The 7,892-nt window shown below is 34.4% G+C and overlaps 1 protein-coding gene across 1 annotated transcript in view; it reads left to right on the top strand.

The window, feature by feature from the left end:
* LOC106883892 (putative uncharacterized protein DDB_G0291608) overlaps positions 1 to 7,892 on the top strand; it is a 250,923-nt gene that overhangs the window by 191,737 nt on the left and 51,294 nt on the right. The gene's annotated exons all lie outside the window — the stretch shown is intronic.

A 7,892-nucleotide genomic window follows, 5' to 3' on the forward strand; every position in this document is an offset into this window, starting at 1 on the left:
GCTCATCACCTTAATGATAGTAATAATAATAATTGTTTTTAATTTTTGGCTCAAGACTAGCAATTTACTGGAATGGGGATAGGGTTAGGGTCAATTATATCAACCCCAGTGCTTGACTGGTACTCATTTTATTGACCAATTATGAAAGATGAGTTTCTAAAATGCATAGAAAAGTTCGAAGTATTACTTTGGTCAAATGGTAGAACACCTGTCATGTGTACAGGAAATGTGGGTTGGAGTCCTAGGGACAGCTTTCAACTTTTTCTATCTAAAAATATTTACACACTATTATTTATTGCTTTATCTGCTTCAAGGTAACTTTCCAGAAAGAAAAAAAAAAGTGATTGTTTCAAATTTTGGCATAGTGCCAGTAGTTCTTGTGGGAATGGGGTTTGCTGATTACACTGATCCCACCAGTCCTCAACTGGAATTTATTTTATCAACCCCAAGGAAATGAACAACAAATTCTACCTTGGTGGAATTTGAATTCAGAATATAAAGAGTTGAAGGAAATACCACTAAGTATTTTTCCAAATGTGCTATCAATTCTGCTATCTTACTTCCTTAATAATAATAATAATAATAATAATAATAATAATTTGCAAAACCCTGAACCTGCCCCATTATAAAACCTGGTGGGAACACAAACCACTTCCAATGCTTGAAAATGATCACATCTCACTCCTCTGGAACTTCATCGTTCAAGCTGACAGAAAGATAGATGTGAATAGGCCAGACATTATATTGAAAGACTTCAGACAAAAACCATGCCTCCTTATTGACATGACTCTATCCCAATCAATATAAATGTTTTCTGTCAAGACCTACCAAAAGCTGAGCAAGTATAAAGATCTTGAAATAGAAATTAGCAAAATATGGAACCTCAAGACTAAAACAATATCTGTTGTCATGGGTGCCTTGATAATGAGAGCAAAAGGGGTTGATTCCTACCTAGCTCAGATACCAGGAAACCCCAAAATGACAGAAATTCAAGAGATAGTGCTCATGGGAACTGCCCATATCCTCTGTAAAGTACTGTCTATGTAATCTCAAATTTTAAATCAAACTTGTAATTTTCTTATATTTTCTTAAACATTCTTTAGAACAAAACTATGTGCAGAACCAAATATATGGTACCCTAGGCAAAACACCAGCAGGAACTTTTAACTTGTTGTCTCTTGAGGTCTCTGAGTGAGACTTGGAGTCAGCTTGTACAAATACAAAGCAAAAGTCAAACATATAATAATAATAATAATAATAATAATAATAATAATAATAATAATAATAATAATAATAATAATAATAATAATAATAATAATAATAATAATAATAATAATAATAATAATAATAATAATAATAATAATAATAATAATAATAATAATAATAATAATAATAATAATGATAATCCTTTCTACTAAAGGCACAAGGTCTGAAATTTGGGGAGGGGGTTAGTCGATTACATTTACCCCAGTGCTTAACTGGTGCTTCTTTTATTGACCCCGCGAGGATGAAAGGCTAAGTTGACCTCAGTGACATTTGAACTCCGAACATAAAGACAGATGAAATGCCGCTAAGCATTTTGCCTGGCATTCTAAAGGTTCTGCCAGCTCATCATCATCATCATCATCGTTGTCGTTTAATGTCCACTTTCCATGCGTTGGATGGTTTGACTGAGGGCTGGCAAGGCAGAAGGCTGCACGAGGCTCCAGTCTGATCTGGCAAAGTTCCTAGAGCTGGATGCCCTTCCTAACACCAACCATTCCAAGAGTGTAATGGGTGGTTTTTACGTGCCACTGGCATGAGGGCCAGTCAGGCAGTACTGGCATCGACCATGCTTGAATGGTGCTTTTTACGTGCCACTGGTGCAGGAGCCAGTCAGGTGGCACTGGTAATGACCATGCTGAAATGGTGCTTTTTACATGCCACCATCTTAATAATAATAATAATAATAATAATAATAATAATAATAATAATGATAATGATAATATTTGTTTCAAAGTTTGGTGAAGGCCAGCAATTTTAGAATCAGTCAGTGTAATCAGTTCCAGTACTCAATTCATATTTTATTACATTCAGGTCCCCAAAGAATGGAAATACTATTGACCCAGTACTTGACTGGTACTTTATTTTATCAAGTCTAGGAGGATTAAAGGCCAAAGTTAATTGTGGTAGAATTTGAACCCAGAACGTTCAAAAGACAAAAAAAACAAAAAACAAAAAAAATAAATAAATAACATAAACATTTTGTTCATTGGTCTAATGTTTCTGCTAAGCGCCTGATTGGACTTTCATAGTGAGATCCAATTGAAGTTGACTTATCCCTAGTATGTGGCTGGTACCGTTTTATCAACTTTGGAAAAATTGAAGATCAAGGTCAAATTTCTGCAAGATTTGAAGTTTGGTAAATGGCAGAGTGGAAACCTAAAACACTGGAACTTAACTTTTAATCTAATTCTTCAAACAGTGGAATAAATTTTATGCCTCACAGCATGAAATTATACGGTGGAATAAATTTTATGGCTCGTAGCATAAAATTCATTCCGGTGTTTGAATTATTTGTATTACTATTTACCAATGCAGAACATCACTGATTTCTTCAGATTCTACAGCTTTTGCTTTTAATCGAATGCTCTATCATTTCTGAGACACTCTGCTGCTACCTTAATATCTTCACCGGCAATAATAGCCTTTAAGGAAACAATTATTTCTTAATTTGGGAGAAAGCCATAGATTTCTGGACAAGGAGATTTTGCAACTATATGGTTACAGTTGTTTGAGCATTAGATAGAACACCCTTGTGAGATTTACTCTGTATCTCTGTGCTCTCGAGTTCAATTCTTGTTACGGTCAGTTTTCATCCATTGAGGGTTAATAAAATTCAGTATCAATCAAGGGCAGTGGATTGGTAGAACAATTTTGTAGCAGTTGTGGTGGCTCTTTGCATTCAAATCACATCAGGGCAGCTTACCTGAGTTGTAAGCTTAATCCAGCATTTGGTTGAACACCAACATCTAGCACATTGAGAATCTTTATTGGAGTTCATTTCATGCATGCATTTGGGTAGCCAAGGACTTTGGTTTCAGGTTCTCTCTCTCTCTCTCTCTCCCCACAAGAGATAAACCCCTGTTGAAGGATCCTGGGTACCTTGCTTCTCACCACAATAAAAATCAAAATAAATTTCACATCTCTTAATCCTTGAGCATTCAAATTACTCTGCCAAGTATAATGCATATTTATTCACAGTGTTTTGAAACAATTCTACATATCTCAGAGCTTCAAGATTTTGATGACATGATTGTTTATTTTTAGAATGACATTGTAGAGGAAGTGTGAGAGGCCAGACCTGGCTAGTTTGGACATCAAACAGATAGAATATTTGGGCTGAATATGATCAGTTTAAATAGTAAAAGGTTAGGAGAAACAACAGTATAAGAACAATGAATAGCATGAATTAGAAACTGAACCTTGTTTATAAATTTGCTCTGCCCCACAGTACAACACCTATTCTGCAGAGTATGGTAATGATATATGTAATACTAAACATTTTCCCCACACTCCTGTGAAACAAAATTGCACATGGCTGTGATGTACTGAGTTTAATCTGGTTGTACAACAAAACCTTGCATGAAAATATTAAAAATACATAATGAAAAATAACTAAGTAAATAGATAAATAAATAGATTAATTAATTAATTAATACAATTAAACCTTGGGAGAGGCATTATGCCGGTAATAAACACACGCACTGGTTCAGTCCTTTATTAATTTATATAATTAAAAAATCTCTATCTGATCTGATATAAACGAAATTGTTACAAACACACATATGGACGCACATACTTACATATAAGCACGAACACATAAGTGCGTGCACACATATGAGCGTGCACACATACGAGCTTGCACACACTCACATGCTCATACCGAACAGTTTCGAAACAACGCCAAAACAACGCCAGATCATACATTCAAAATAAATGGAAGTGGAGAGACAAGTTACTGAAGAGATTGCAAGAGTGCAATGAAATAATTTAACAGAAAACTATATAAATTAATAAAGGACTGAACCAGTGCGTGTGTTTATTACCGGCATAATGCCTCTCCCAAGGTTTAATTGTATTTCTTTCAACACACGTATCCACATCAAGAATCTTGCACACGAAATACACATACGAAATAATTAATTAATATTATTATTATTATTATTATTATTATTATTATTATTATTATTATTAATAAGGATTTTGAGAGTAACACTAGGATGTGGAATGTCTTCTATGATAACTAACAGCCAAGTATCAAAGCTTATAATGTGTGAAAAGAGAAGTTATGAGACCTCTGACAACAGGCTGCTGTCCACTCTCACAAAATCTACCAGAACAAACAAGATTGAACGTTCTGAGAAGTAAAACAATAATAATAATAATAATAATAATAATAATAATAATAATAATAATAAGCTAAAACCATCCCTGTTGTTGTAGGCACCCTGAGAATGATTAAGAAGGGCACTAAGCAATTTTTTGACCAGATCTCTGGGTAACCAACAATCAATGAGACTCAAAAAATTGTGTTCACATCAACTACTCACATTCTTAGGAAGTTTCTCTCCATTTAATATATATATACTTTAGGTCTCTGGTTGAGATTCAGTTGAAAGAGGAAATAAAATGCAAATCAAATGGAAAATAATAATAAGAATAACAACAATAATAATTGTGGTTGTCTCTAATTTTGGTACAGAGTCAATAGATTTAAAGGGGAATGAGCAGAAATTGATTATATTGACCATACTACATCACTGGTACTTATCTTATTGACCTTCAAAGGATGAAAAACGAAGTCAACCTTGGTGGAATTTGTGCTTAGATGGACAAAATGACGCTAAGCATTTTGTCTGGTGTGCTAACAGTTCTGCTAGCTTGATGCCTTAAAAGACCCCCCTTCAGTCATGAATGACCATGGTATTGCACCTAGAAAGTTCCCTTTCAAGGCACAAGTGTTGTTTACGGTTGACCAGCAGTCACCCATGCATATCAGCTTCCCTTCTCCATGCCACTGATATTATCCAAGGCAAAAGCTGATGCATCTTGGTACCAATGGCATCACAACTCATTTCTACAGTTGAGCAAACTGGAGCAACGTGAAATAAAGTGTCTTGCTCAAGAACACAACACACAGCCCAGTCTGAGAATCAAACTCATTATCTCATAATTGTGAGCCCGACGTTCCTCGGAGCTTTGATAATAATAATAATAATCTCCCTAAAAAATGTAAGAAATACAATAATCTGTTGCTTTAGCTTTTAAGAATATTTTTGGGTATTTGTAATTTAGTTGATCTTACCTTGCAGAAATTCTTCATTTTGTTTTTTACTTTTTTGTGTGTGCATGTGTGTGTAGTGATTAAGAGTGGGGGGTGGAGAGCAATAATTGGTGAAGTCTGTTAATCAGAGAAAAATGCACAGTATAAATATTTTTTCTTAAGTTTCATATTATCAGTCTTTTTTTTATTATCTATTTAGTTTATTTTTTTATTTTTGTACAACTATTTCCCCAATTTCTAAATAGATTTAGAATGAGAGAGCTTTGAGAATGGAAAATTAGATAATATAGCTAGGCATAGAATTAAATGATATGTTAATACAATATAGTGTATCAGTCAGTCGTGTTATATTTGCCTTTATCATCATAATGTTTTTTTGGGGGGTTTTTTCCCTCTCCAGATGATTCCACCACCATATAGTAATCAGAAAGCTATTGCACTAAACATGAAACTCACCCTCCTTGCTTCGTTATGTGATTCTATATATGTGTGTGTTGGCTGTATCTGGGAGCTGGCACATGCTTGCATGTTGTTGCATTGTGTAGAACAGATAGCAAAGTTTCAATCAGAATACTGTAGAGTGCTCCACAGGCATCATCATCGTCATCATCATCATTGTCATCATCTTCCTCATTGTTTATTGTTATCAGTATTAAATTCACTGTCCTTATACGATTGTCCTGGGTTAGGGTTAGGGTTCTGTTTTACGATATCCTTGGCACAATGCTGAATGCACAGCACAGATATGGCAGAACTGATAGCAAATAACTTGAGTGTGGTAAGGTTTGTATAGGCCTGAGAAACGAGGGTTAGATTTTTATGGTTCTCTGCATTTCCACGTTCTACTGCAGTGACTGCTGTAGGTGAATATGGAAAGCAATAATTACTTGGTTGGATATGATATGTAACAGGTTTCACTTTAGGTTCACACATGAATATCTACACATTCTTTTTTGCTATTAAGGAGGAACAAAATCTGATGGGCCTTGATTTGACTTTTTTTTTGTGTGTTTTTCTTTTCACATTACTGCCCATCATCTGTTGTGCCTTGTTTTTTTTTTTTTTCTTATCCTTATCTTTTATTCTTTCTTAAAGGAACAGTAATAACAATTTCATTTAACCAAGCATCAGGGCTTCCTTTTTTTTTTTTTTTCTGCAGTCTTCATAAATAGCTTGGTTGATTGAACCGATCTCGTGCCTGCCCCCACTCCCCTTCTCCCACCCATGCCAACACTGAAAATTATTAGTAGTTCTTTTATTGTCCCTGGATGGGTTTGATAAAATCACTGCTATTAACCATGCACCAACATCTAGCCATCTACACACAAACACCTATGCACAATATATGTGTGTGTGTGTGTGTGTGTGTGTGCTTAAATGTATCTATGTTTGTGTGTGTATAAAACAATGTATTAGGTTTACACTCAGGAAAAATAGAAGGAAAAGGCTTTTATGTTTCAAGCATACACTCTTCTACAGAAAGAACAGACAAAGAGAGAATAAAATGTGGTGAGGGAAGATATATATATATCTATAAATATATAAATATACATATGTGTGTGTATGTGTATGTGTGTGTATATATATATATATATATATAAATGTGTATACATATTTACACATACTCACACACATGCACACACGTTCTGAGCATCTGAATCATATTATGTGTAAGGTATTATGAATGCATTTTCTGTGTGTATGTATTGTAGTGTAATATACTATGAGGAGTTGTAAAATAAATGGTTGTAAGTCAGCCCTTGCAGAGGCAGATCGATAGCAAATGATTTCACGTACACACACACACACACACACACACGCACACACACACACACACACACACACACACATTCTAGAAATTATATCTGTTCGCTGCAAAAAATCGAAATAACAAAATATAAACAAACAAAAAACCCTTCCTGATAACCAGATGATTTGGAATCTTCTGAAACATATTGGTAATAAACTCAAAAGTCGATTGTATCTGTATTTGTTGCTGTTGTTGTTGTTGTTGTTGTTGTTGTTGTTGTTGTTGTTGTTGTTGCTGTTGCTGTTGTTGTTGTTGTTGTTGTTGTTGTTGTTGTTGTTGTTTGGTGTTTGGTTGGAAGAGACAAACTAAAATGCTGCAATGCATTTTGTCTGACACACCATTGCCATGACCACTTTCATCAAATGAACAATAATTATAATGATAACAATGTTGCAAATAGGAGTAAAAAGCTAGATTAATACAAACCAGTGAAATGCCCTTTTTTTTTTTTTTTTTTTTAAGTATTTTCGTGAGTTGATAGAAACAGCAACCAAATCTTCCTCACATCACAGAATGCCATCATAAAAACAAAAAAAAAAGAAAATTCAGTAGATAATGGGATCCTTCAAAACCGTACAGTCGTCATCATCATCATCATCATCTTTTTAATGTCCACTTTTCCAAGCTTGCATAAGTGAAATAGAATTCGTTCATTTAAGGCAGATATCTGCAGCTGGATGCTGGATGTTCTTCTCCTCCACAACCCTCACTTGATTTTAAGCAAGATATTATTTATCATAGTGCTTCAAATACAAA

The sequence above is a fragment of the Octopus bimaculoides genome, chromosome 3 (genome assembly GCF_001194135.2).
Source record: "Octopus bimaculoides isolate UCB-OBI-ISO-001 chromosome 3, ASM119413v2, whole genome shotgun sequence".
Taxonomy (NCBI): domain Eukaryota; kingdom Metazoa; phylum Mollusca; class Cephalopoda; order Octopoda; family Octopodidae; genus Octopus; species Octopus bimaculoides.